This window comes from Bos indicus, chromosome 7 (assembly GCF_029378745.1).
Source record: "Bos indicus isolate NIAB-ARS_2022 breed Sahiwal x Tharparkar chromosome 7, NIAB-ARS_B.indTharparkar_mat_pri_1.0, whole genome shotgun sequence".
NCBI classification, from domain to species: Eukaryota; Metazoa; Chordata; class Mammalia; order Artiodactyla; family Bovidae; genus Bos; species Bos indicus.
In genome coordinates this window covers 91,047,213-91,059,239 of record NC_091766.1, presented here as the reverse complement: position 1 = coordinate 91,059,239, position 12,027 = coordinate 91,047,213, and the positions used below count along the sequence as shown (strand labels likewise).

At 38.6% G+C, this 12,027-nt stretch overlaps 1 long non-coding RNA gene across 1 annotated transcript in view; it reads right to left on the bottom strand.

Annotated features, from left to right (window-relative positions):
* Window positions 1-12,027, bottom strand: part of LOC139184229 (uncharacterized) — a 309,385-nt gene that overhangs the window by 11,411 nt on the left and 285,947 nt on the right. The gene's annotated exons all lie outside the window — the stretch shown is intronic.

Below are 12,027 nucleotides of genomic sequence, written 5' to 3'. Positions count from 1 at the left end.
TGTCTTCAGAGAGTTGCCACAAAAAGTTACCAATTTTATAGTTTATGTAACATTTTTTTTTTCTCTCCCCAAGGCTTTAGGAGTATTTTCAGCATGAGAGACATCTCCCTTATTTTCTCTCATCAAACCTTCCAGGACACCTTGCATATTCTCAATGGGACTGGGTCTTATGAAGATAAGCCAAGAAAAAAATGCATTAGGGAAGAAGTTGCTATCACAAAATATTCAAGAATACAGAGACTGAAACAATGCAGAAGTTTATTTATCTTTCATATAACATTCATAGACAGTATATCCTCTACTAATAGGAAAGCTCTACCATCTTCAACCTGTGGGGTCCCTGTTTTGGCATCAAAGTGGTTGCTCAAGCTTTCCTCATCTCCTTGTCAGTAAAAAGGACAAAGGGATTTAGAAGGTTATGTGTCTATTCCTATTTAGGAACATGACTTGGAATAAGGGCTGGCTCTTCATTGGTGTGTGACCAGCGTAGACACACAGGCCTCACACTCATAAGGGAGTCACATGTTTGGGGTTCTGCAGTGGTAATATTAAACTTTTTTTTTAAAAAACGCTTAATTTTATCTTTGAATTTGTCTTTTGAAAGAGAAGTTCAACGGTGCAATGGAACTTGCACAGAGGGGTGAGAAGCTTTGGTTACTACCTCCCTGTGATGTCCCCTCCTCCCTGGGACAAGGCTTGGCCATGCTCTGTCCTGTATCACTCAGCTCTCTCCGACCCTAACAGATAAAGTTATTCTCAATATTTGCATACAGGTTTCTTGTGTGAATATCAGTTTTCCCCCTTCTATGGAAAATATCCAAATATGGTATTGCTAACTCATATGGTAGGTATATGTTTAACGTCATTAGAAACTGCCAATCTGTTTTCCAGAGCAGATGTATGATTTTGCATTCTCACCAGCAATGTATGAGAGCTGTAGTTTCTGTCATCACCACAGTTGATACTGTCATTATTTTTTTTAATTTTAGCCCCTTAATAGGTGAGTAATGGTATCCCATTATGGTTTTAATTTGAATTTTCTTATTGGATAATTATATGGAAGCTATTTTATGTGCTTATTTTCTGTATTTATATCCTATTTGGTGACATGTTTGTTCAAGTCTTTGCCTAATTTTTAATTGGGCTGTTGGTTTTCTTATTATTGAATTCTAGGAATTCTTTATATTTTCCAGATACAAGTTATTCATCAGATACATGACTTACAAATATTCTTTCCCACTCTGTATGTTTTCCTTCTTTTGACAGTTTGGCAAAGAAGAGTTTTTAATTTAGATAAAGTTCAATTTTTCAGTTGTTTTTCTTTTATGGGTCATGCTTTTGGAGCCATTTCTAAAATTCTTGGCCTAAACCCCAAATAATAGGCAATGTCTTATATTTCTTTTTGTTAAAGTTAAACTAAGATCATGGCATCCAGTCCCATCAGTTCATGGCAAATAGACGGGGAAACAGTGACAGACTTTATTTTGGGGGGCTCCAAAATCACTGCAGATGGTGACTGCAGCCATGAAATTAAAAGATGCTTGCTCCTTGGAAGAAAAGCTATGACCAACCTAGACAGCATATTAAAAAGCAGAGACATTACTTTGTCAACAAAGGTCTGTCTAGTCAAAGCTATAGTTTTTCCAGTAGTCATGTATGGATGTGAGAGTTGGACTATAAAGAAAGCTGAGTGCTGAAGAATTGATGCTTTTGAAGTATTTGTTGGAGAAGACTCTTGAGAGTCCCTTGGACTGCAAGGAGATCCAACCAGTCAATCCTAAAGGAAATCAGTCCTGAATATTCATTGGAAGGACTGATGCTGAAGCTGAAACTTGAATGTTTTGGCCATCTGATGCGAAGAAGTGACTCATTGGAAAAGATCCTGATGCTGGGAAAGATTGAAGGTGGGAGGAGAAGGGAGGCGACAGAGGATGAGATGGTTGGATGGCACCAACTCAATGGACATGAGTTTGAGTAAACTCCGGGAGTTGGTGATGGACAGGGAGGCCTGGTGTGCTGTAGTCCATGGGGTCACAAAGAGTCAGACACAACTGAGTTACTGAACTGAACTGGAAGATTCATGTCTTACATTTAAATCTATGATTTATTTTGTATTAATATTTGAGTAAAGAAATAGGTTGACATGTTTACAAAAGCATGACCAACAGTATTTACTAACAAGACCAATCTTTATCTGTTTAATTTCTTTATACCTTCGACAACAATCAATTGGCCATATTCATGTAGGTCTATGTGTTTTTCCATTGATTTCTATGTGTCTCTTCACCAATATTACACCATCTTCATTACTGTCTATAATTCCTACTGAGCAATTATTTTTTATTCAAATGAGTTTGTTTAGCAGCATTTTTGTGTGGGTCGTTGGTGTTATCAAGCCCTTAGAGAGAAGAAAGTTTGATTTGGTTGGGATTCAGGAAACAGCTAGAGAGGACAATACTTTTTAGTATGTACACAGCCTACATGTAGTCCTAAACTCCAAGAGTAAGACAAGGAGTACATCTAGAAGTGGATGGATACTGAAGAGTGACACGGCTCATTTAAAAATGACTATCCGTCATTTTTTGTGCAGCCTTGTGAACTTTTGCTCTATTCATCTGCAGCCTGATCGCCATCAAATACTAAAGGACACAGATGCAGCTTTTTCTGTATAACTCCCTCTTAGAACTATTTGATGAAATTTCTGTCTCAGCCTCCCTGATCTACAGTTTCCAGCTTCTTAACTCAGCAAGGCCACCAGACACTGTCTGGGTTTTCTGGCCATGCGAACTGTCTGAAAAGTGTCATCAGGCAGAAATCCTGGGTGATATTAAGGCTCACCATCTTTGTTTTCCTTTTCTCAGGGATAACAGCCGTTTACCATCATAAAAATAATTGCTTCACATATTGTTCTAGTTTTTGAGTTGTTTACAGTGAAAGGTTAAGGCCAATACTTATTATTCCATCATAGATGAAACCAAAAATCCATTCTTTTATATTTAACTGTTATGAATAATGTTGGATTAGGTGTGTGTATGCTTATATGGATAAGAAATATAATCTTACAAAGATTTACAAATAGATATATGTGTGAACATAAATTTTCACCACGATTGGTAGGTTGTGTAAAGGAATGCTAACTTTCTAAAATACACTCTTGTCAAGTGGTTTTATCATTTGCAGTCTTACCACCAATGGATGCAATTACCATTTGCTCCATATCCTGTGTTTGGTATCATCACTTTTTAATTTTTATTTCTTTTTCCATTCTATGAGGTATGAATTTAATTTGCATTTTGAAGATTAATGACATTGAGAATTTTTCATTTGTTTATTTTACATGTTTATTTTCTTTGGTAATGTGCCCATTCAAATTGATTACATATATTTTAACTGAGATGATTGTTTCTTACTGAGTGTTGAGAGTTCTTTATATTGATTTATTCCAGATATAGATCAATACCAGATGAAAATATTTGCAAACATTTATTTCAATAAGTATTTTCACATAGTATGTGGCTCATCTTTTTATTGTTTCAACAGGTGTCTTTCAAAAACTTATGTATTTAATTTTGATAAAGTTTAACTTAGCAATTTTTAATCAATCATTTTCTTTATCTAAGAAATCTGTAGGCAAGATTACAAAGACTCTACTGTTTTCTTCTTGAATTTTTCTAGTTGTGTATAATATATTTAGTACATGAGCCATTCTGAGCTAATTTTTGGTATGTATCAAGTTTCCTTTCAGGTTTTGTGTCTGCAGAGATCTAATTGCTCTAACACCATTTGGTGAAACCACAATCCTTTCTCCATTGAATTGGCTTTATATCTGTCAAAAATCAATTGATTTAGTTGTGTAGACTTATCTCTGGATTCCATATTCTGTTACGTTGATCTACATGTCTATTATTTCATTACTACTGCCTGACAAGATTATTATATGAGGTTGGCCAAAGAATTTATTCCTTTTTTTCCCTGTAAGATGGCTCTAGGAGGACCTAGTTGTCTTTACTGCTGCTGCTGCTGCTGCTAAGTCGCTTTAGTCATGTCCGACTCTGTGCAACCCTCAGCCCATCAGGCTTCACCATCCCTGGGATTCTCCAGGCAAGAACACTGGAGTGGGTTGCCATTTCCTTCTCCAATGCATGAAAGTGAAAAGTGAAAGGGAAGTCGCTCAGTCATGTCCGACTCTTCGCGACCCCATGGACTGCAGTCCCCCAGGCTCTTCTGTCCATGGGATTTTCCAGGCAAGAGTACTGGAGTGGGATGCCATTGCCTTCTCTGAGTTGTCTTTAACATCATTAGAAATAATTTTGTTACATTTTATTGTGACAGCTTTTATGTAAGCATACATTTAAAAAACCATAAAAATTGGTGAATTTTTGTGTAGTCATTTTAATATAAGCAAGCAAAAGATAAAGAAGAAAAGTAAAGATATACCCAATTAAGTACAGAGTTCCAGAATTTAGCAAGGAGAGATAAGAAAGCCTTCTCAAGTGAACAATGCAAAGAAATAAAGGAAAACAATAGAATAGGAAAGACTAGAGATCTCTTCAAGCAAGTTAGAGATATCAAGGGAACATTTCATGCAAGGATGGGCACAATAAAAGACAGAAACAGCAAGGACCTAACAGAAGCAGAAGATATTAAGAAGACGTGGCAAGAATACATAGAAAAACTATATAAAAAAGGTCATGATGACCTGGAAAACCACAATGGTGTGGTCACTCACCTAGAGATGGACATCCTGGAGTGTGAACCCAATAGCTTCATCATAAATCTTATTAGAAACAGAAAGTTCTGTAGCTCAATTTTGTTCTTACTTTACTATTCTTTTGTCTTTATGAACAAATTTTAGGATCAATTTGGCAATGTCTGCAAAATCCTACTTGGATTTTTTGGGAAATTGCTTTGAATCTATATGTTATTTTGGAGAGAAGTGACATCTAAACAATACTGAGTCCTCTAATCCTTAAACTAAACTTTCTTCTTTTATTTGTGTATTCCTTGATTTCCTTCATCTGTGTTTTGTAGTTCCCAGTATAAAGACCTTACACATATTATACTAGGTTTACATATAAGCACATATTTCTTGGTGCAAATACAAGTAGTGGATCTTAATTTAAATTTCAAGTGGCTTATAACATGCATATGAAAACAGAATTGACTTTTTATCTTGACCTAGTAACTTGTAACCTTGTTAAATTCACTATTAGTTTAAATAACTTTTTATAGTTCTTTTTAAAGTTTTCTATGTAGACAACACATTGTTTGTGTTGGATAAAGACAATTTTATTAATTCTTTCTAACCTGTAGGCTTTTAACATAATTTAACCCTATTGCACTGATGAGGGACAGGGAGGCCTTACGGGATCACAAAGAGTCGGACACAACTGGGCATCTGAACAACAACCCTATGGCACTGCTGAGAATGTACCATACTATGTTGAATAGGAATGATGAGAGCAACCTCACTGCTTTGGTGTCAATTTTAAGTGGAAAGATTAGGTCTTTTGCAGTTAAGCACAATGTTGTCCAAGGTGGCTCTAAAGGTAAAGAACCCATCTGCCAGTGCAGGAGACATAAGAGACATGGGTTTGATTCCTAGGTCAAGAAGATCCCCTGGAGGCAGGCATGGCAACTTACTCCAATATTCTTGCTTAGAGATTCCCTTAGACAGGAGAGTCTGGGAGGCTACAGTTCATAGGGTTAGAGAGATTCAGACACAACTGAAGTGACTTAGCACGCATGCAGCACAATGTTATTTGTAAGTTTTTGTGTCAGTTTAGTCGCTCAGTTGTGTCCGACTCTTTGCAACCCCATGAATCACAGCACACCAGGCCTCCCTGTCCATTACCAATTCCCGGAGTTCACTCAGACTCATGTCCATCGAGTCAGTGATGCCATCCAGCCATCTCATCCTCTGTCATCCCCTTCTCCTCCTGCCCCCAATCCCTCCGAGCATCAGAGTCTTTTCCAATGAGTCAACTCTTTGCATGAGGTGGCCAAAGCACTGGAGTTTCAGCTTCAACATCAGTCCTTCCAAAGAAATCCCAGGGCTGATCTCCTTCAGAATGGACTGGTTGGATCTCCTTGCAGTCCAAGGGACTCTCAAGAGTCTTCTCCAACACCACACTTCAAAAGCATCAATTCTTCGGCGCTCAGCCTTCTTCACGGTCCAACTCTCACATCCATACATGATCACAGGAAAAACCATAGCCTTGACTAGACGAACCTTTGTTGGCAAAGTAATGTCTCTGCTTTTCAATATGCTGTCTAGGTTGGTCATAGCTTTCCTTCCAAGGAGTAAAGCATCTTGGCTGCAATCACCATCTGAAGTGATTTTGGAGCCCAGAAAAATAAAGTCTGATACTGTTTCCACTGTTTCCCCATCTATTTCCCATGAAGTGGTGGGACCGGATGCCATGATCTTCGTTTTCTGAATGTTGAGCTTTAAGCCAACTTTTTCACTCTCCTCTTTCACTTTCATCAAGAGGCTTTTGAGTTCCTCTTCACTTTCTGCCATAAGGGTGGTGTCATCTGCATATCTGAGGTTATTGATATTTCTCCAAGCAATCTTGATTCCAGCTTGTGTTTCTTCCAGTCCAGCGTTTCTCATGATGTACTCTGCATATAAGTTAAATAAACAGGGTGACAATATACAGCCTTGACATACTCCTTTTCCTATTTGGAACCAGTCTGTTGTTCCATGTCCAGTTCTAACTGTTGCTTCCTGACCTGCATACAAATTTCTCAAGAGGCAGATCAGGTGGTCTGGTATTCCCATCTCTTTTAGAATTTTCCACAGTTTATTGTGATCCACACAGTCAAAGGCTTTGGCATAGTCAATAAAGCAGAAATAGATGTTTTTCTGGAACTCTCTTGCTTTTCCCATAATCCAGCAGATGTTGGCAATTTGATCTCTGGTTCCTCTGCCTTTTCTAAAACCAGCTTGAACATCAGCAAGTTCACGGTTCACATATTGCTGAAGCCTGGCTTGGAGAATTTTGAGCATTACTTTACTAGCGTGTGAGATGAGTGCAATTGTGCAGTAGTTTGAGCATTCTTTGGTATTGCCTTTCTTTGGGATTGGAATGAAAACTGACCTTTTCCAGTCCTGTGGCCACTGCTGAGTTTTCCAAATTTGCTGGCATATTGAGTGCAGCACTTTCACAGCATCATCTTTCAGGATTTGGAATAGCTCAACTGGAATTCCATCACCTCCACTAGCTTTGTTCACAGTGATGCTTTCTAAGGCCCACTTGACTTCACATTCCAGGATGTCTGGCTCTAGATGAGTGATCACACCATCGTGATTATCTGGGTCATGAAGATCTTTTTTGTACAGTTCTTCTGTGTATTCTTGCCATCTCTTCTTAATATCTTCTGCTTCTGTTAGGTCCATACCATTTCTGTCCTTTATCGGGCCCATCTTTGCATGAAATATTCCTTTGGTATCTCTAATTTTCTTGACGAGATCTCTAGTCTTTCCCATTATGTTGTTTTCCTCTATTTCTTTGCATTGATCGTGGAAGAAGGCTTTCTTATCTCTTCTTGCTATTCTTTGGAACTCTGCTTTCAGATGTTTGTATCTTTCCTTTTCTCCTTTGCTTTTCACTTCTCTTCTTTTCACAGCTATTTGTAAGGCCTCCCCAGACAGCCATTTTGCTTTTTTGCATTTCTTTTCCACCGGGATGGTCTTGCTCCCTGTCTCCTGTACAATGTCACAAACCTCATTCCATAGTTCATCAGGCACTCTGTCTATCAGACCTAGGCCCTTAAATCTATTCCTCACTTCCACTGTATAATGTGGAAGTGAGAGTAGTAGTGGGAGCTGCCCCGTGTCCGAGGTCAGGGGCAGCGATGAGAGGAGTTACCCCACATCCGAGGTCAGGGCCGGCGGCCGGGAGGAGCAATCCCACACCCGAGGCCAGGGGCGGCGGCAGGGAGGACCAACCCCGCGTCCAAGGATCGTGGCTGCATGGGCGCAGGAGGGCCTAGAGGAGCTATCCCACATTGAAGGTCAGGAAGGGAGGCGGTGAGGAGATACCCCTCGTCCAAGGTAAGGAGCAGTGGCTGCGCTTTGCTGGAGTAGCCATGAAGAGATACCCCACGCCCAAGGTAAGGGAAACCCAAGCAAGACGGTAGGTGTTGCAAGAGGGCATCAGAGGGCAGACACACTGAAACCATACTCACAGAAAACTAGTCAGTCTAATCACACTAGGACCCCAGCCTTGTCTAACTCAATGAAACTAAGCCATGCCCCTGGGGCAACCCAAGATGGGAGGGTCATGGTGGAGAGGTCTGACAGAATGTGGTCCACTGGAGAAGGGAATGGCAAACCACTTCACTATTCTTGCCTTGAGAACCCCATGAACAGTATGAAAAGGCAAAATGATAGGATACTGAAAGAAGAACTCCCCAGGTCAGTAGGTGCCCAATATGCTACTGGAGATCAGTGGAGAAATAACTCCAGAAAGAATGAAGGGATGGAGCCAAAGCAAAAACAATACCCAGCTGTGGATGTGACTGGTGATAGAAGCAAGGTCTGATGCTGTAAAGAGCAATATTGCATAGGAACCTGGAATGTCAGGTCCATGAATCAAGGCAAATTGGAAGTGGTCAAACAAGAGATGGCAAGAGTGAATGTCGACATTCTAGGAATCAGCGAACTCAAATGGACTGGAATGGGTGAATTTAACTCAGATGACCATTATATCTACTACTGCGGGCAGGAATCCCTCAGAAGAAATGGACTGGCCATCATGGTCAACAAAAGAGTCTGAAATGCAGTACTTGGATGCAATCACAAAAATGACAGAATGATCTCTGTTCGTTTCCAAGGCAAACCATTCAATATCACATTAATCCAAGTCTATGCCCCAACCAGTAACACTGAAGAAGCTGAAGTTGAACGGTTCTATGAAGACCTACAAGACCTTTTAGAAGTAACACCCAACAAAGATGTCCTTTTCATTATAGGGGACTGGAATGCAAAAGTAGGAAGTCAAGAAACTCCGGAGTAACAGGCAAATTTGGCCTTGGAATACAGTATGAAGCAGGGCGAAGACTAATAGAGTTTTGCCAAGAAAATGCACTGATCATAACAAATACCCTCTTCCAACAACACAAGAGAAGTCTCTACACTTGGACATCACCAGATGGTCAACACCAAAATCAGACTGATTATATTCTTTGCAGCCAAAGATGGAGAAGCTCTATACAGTCAGCAAAAATAAGACCAGGAGCTGACTGTGGCTCAGACCATGAACTCCTTATTGCCAAATTCAGACTGAAATTGAAAAAGTAGGGAAAACCACTAGACCATTCAGGTATGACCGAAATCAAATCCCTTATGATTATACAGTGGAAGTTTTTGTGTAGATGTCCCTTATTAGTATAAGTATGTCTACTTCTACTGCTAGTTTGCTAAGAGTTTAACCATGGATGAATATTGAATTTGGTGAAATGCTTTCTTTACATCTATTAAGAATAGGAATATGTTGGTAAATGTTTAATTACTAAAATTCTGGTGAAAAGTATAAAGAGTGCTCCTATGAACATTCACATTCAAGTATCTATTTACATATCTGTCTTCAATTCTCTCCACTTTGCCTTTAATAAGTGTTAGTATGAGATCACTTTTTATACTTTTATATTTATCCTATTTGTATTTTTGCATGTTTTTAGGCAGCATACAGTTGGATCTTGCTTTTTTTCACCCATTCTATTTTTTTTTAATTTTGACTGAGAGGCTTATACAATTTGTATTTAAGGTATTATTGATAATTTTTAGTTTAAATCTACCAAATAGCTAATTATATTCCATGATATCATCTTTTCCTTACATTATTTTTCCCTTATGCCCTGCCTCCTTTGAGATTAACTATATTTATATTTATGATTCAATTTTGTTGGCTTATTAGCTATATCTCTAATTTGGGATTTTCATTACCATTGTTGAAATACACCTTTAATTGTCAAATCTACCCTCAAGTAGAGCATAAAAAACTTAAAAAAACTATACCTCAATCATCACCTCCTTAACCTTTGCGTTATTGTCATATATTTGTTTCTATCTAACAATACATTATAAATCATTACAAATACATTATAAATAATATATTGTTACTGGTTTTGCTTTAAGCTGTTAATTATCTTCTACAGTGATTTTTCAGAACAAGAAATCACTCTTTAAGCATGCAAGGAATATTTTCCAGGATAGACCACATACTAGGTCACAAAACAAGCCACAACAAATCTAGGAAGGTAGAAACAATATCAGGCTTCCTGGTGGTTCAGATGGTAAAGAATCCTCCTGCGATGCAGGAGACCTGGGTTTGATCACTGGGTTGGGAAGATCCCCTGGAGAAGGGCATGGCAACTCACTCTACTATTCTTGCCTGGAGAATCCCATGGACAGAGTGCCCAGCAGGCTACATTCCATGGGGTTGCAAAGAGTTAGAAACAACTAAGTAACTAAGCATAGCACAGCACAACATCCTTCTCTAACTATTCAAAAAAATTGCAGAAGATTGAACACTCCCAAATTCATTCTCTAAGGCTAACATATCCTTATACCAAAACCAGACAAAGACACTACAAAAAAAAGAAGAAAATCACAGGCCAATGTTGCTGATGAATATAGATGCAAAAAGCCTCAACAAAATATTAGCAAACCAAATCCAACTATACATAAAAATGATCATACACCATGATGAAATTGGATTTATTCTACAGTCACAAGGATAGCTTAACACACTCAATTCAATCAATGTGCTATACCATAACAAGAAAAAGAAAGACAAAAATAACATGATGATCTCAACAGAAATAGGAAAAGAATTTGACAAAATTCAACATCCATTTATGATAAAAACTATCATCAAAGTGGACATAGAGAAACAGGACAGTGAAAGTCGCTCAGTTGTGTCTGACTCTTTGTGACTCCATGGACTACATACAGTTCATGGGATTCTCCAGGCCAAAATACTGGAGTGGGTAGCCGTCCCCTTCTCCAGGGGATCTTCCCAACCCAGGGATCAAACCCAGATCTCCTGCATGGCAGGCAGATTCTTTACCAGCTGAGCCACCAGGGAAACCTGATATTATTTCTACCTTCCCAAATTTGTTATGACCTGTTTTGTGACCTAGTATATGGTCTATCCTGGAAAATATTCCATGCATGCTAAAAAAGTGATTTCTTTTTCTGAAAAATCACTTTAGAAGATAATTAACAGCTTAAAACAAAAACAATAACAATGGATTATCTGATTTCTAATGTATTGCTGCTGCTGCTAAGTTGCTTCAGTCATGTTCAACTCTGTGTGACCCCGTAGATGGCAGCACACCAGGCTCTGCCATCCCTGGGATTCTCCAGGCAAGAACACTGGAGTGGGTTGCCATTTTCTTCTCCAATGCATGAAAGTGAAAAGTGAAAGTGAAGTCACTCAGTCGTGTCCAACTCTTAGCAACCCCATGGACTGCAGCCCACCAGGCTCATCCGTCCATGGGATTTTCCAGGAAAGAGTACTGGAGTGGGGTGCCATTGCTTTCTCCGAATGTACTGCTAGATAGAAACAAATAAATAACAATAATGCAGAGTCTAAGGAGGTGATGATTGAGGTATACTTTTTTTAAAGTTTTTATAGAGAAACATCTTTCAACATAATAAAGGCCATTTACTACAAATCCACAGTCAACATGATATTCTATGGTGAATAGCTATAATCCTTTCTGCTAAATTCAGGAACAAGGAAAGGAGGCCCATTCTCACAGTCTCAGTTAACATATTTTCAGAAGGCATAGTCTCAGCAATCATACAAGTAAAAGAAGTAAAATATATCCAAATAGGAAACCAAGAGGTAAAACTGCTACTATTTACATATGACATAATACACTCTATATAGAGAACACTAAAGTCTCCATCCAAAAACTATTAGAAATAATAAATGAACTCAGCAAGATTTCAAGATACAAGATTAATATACAGAAATCTGTGGCATTTTTATATACTAATGAACAATCAGA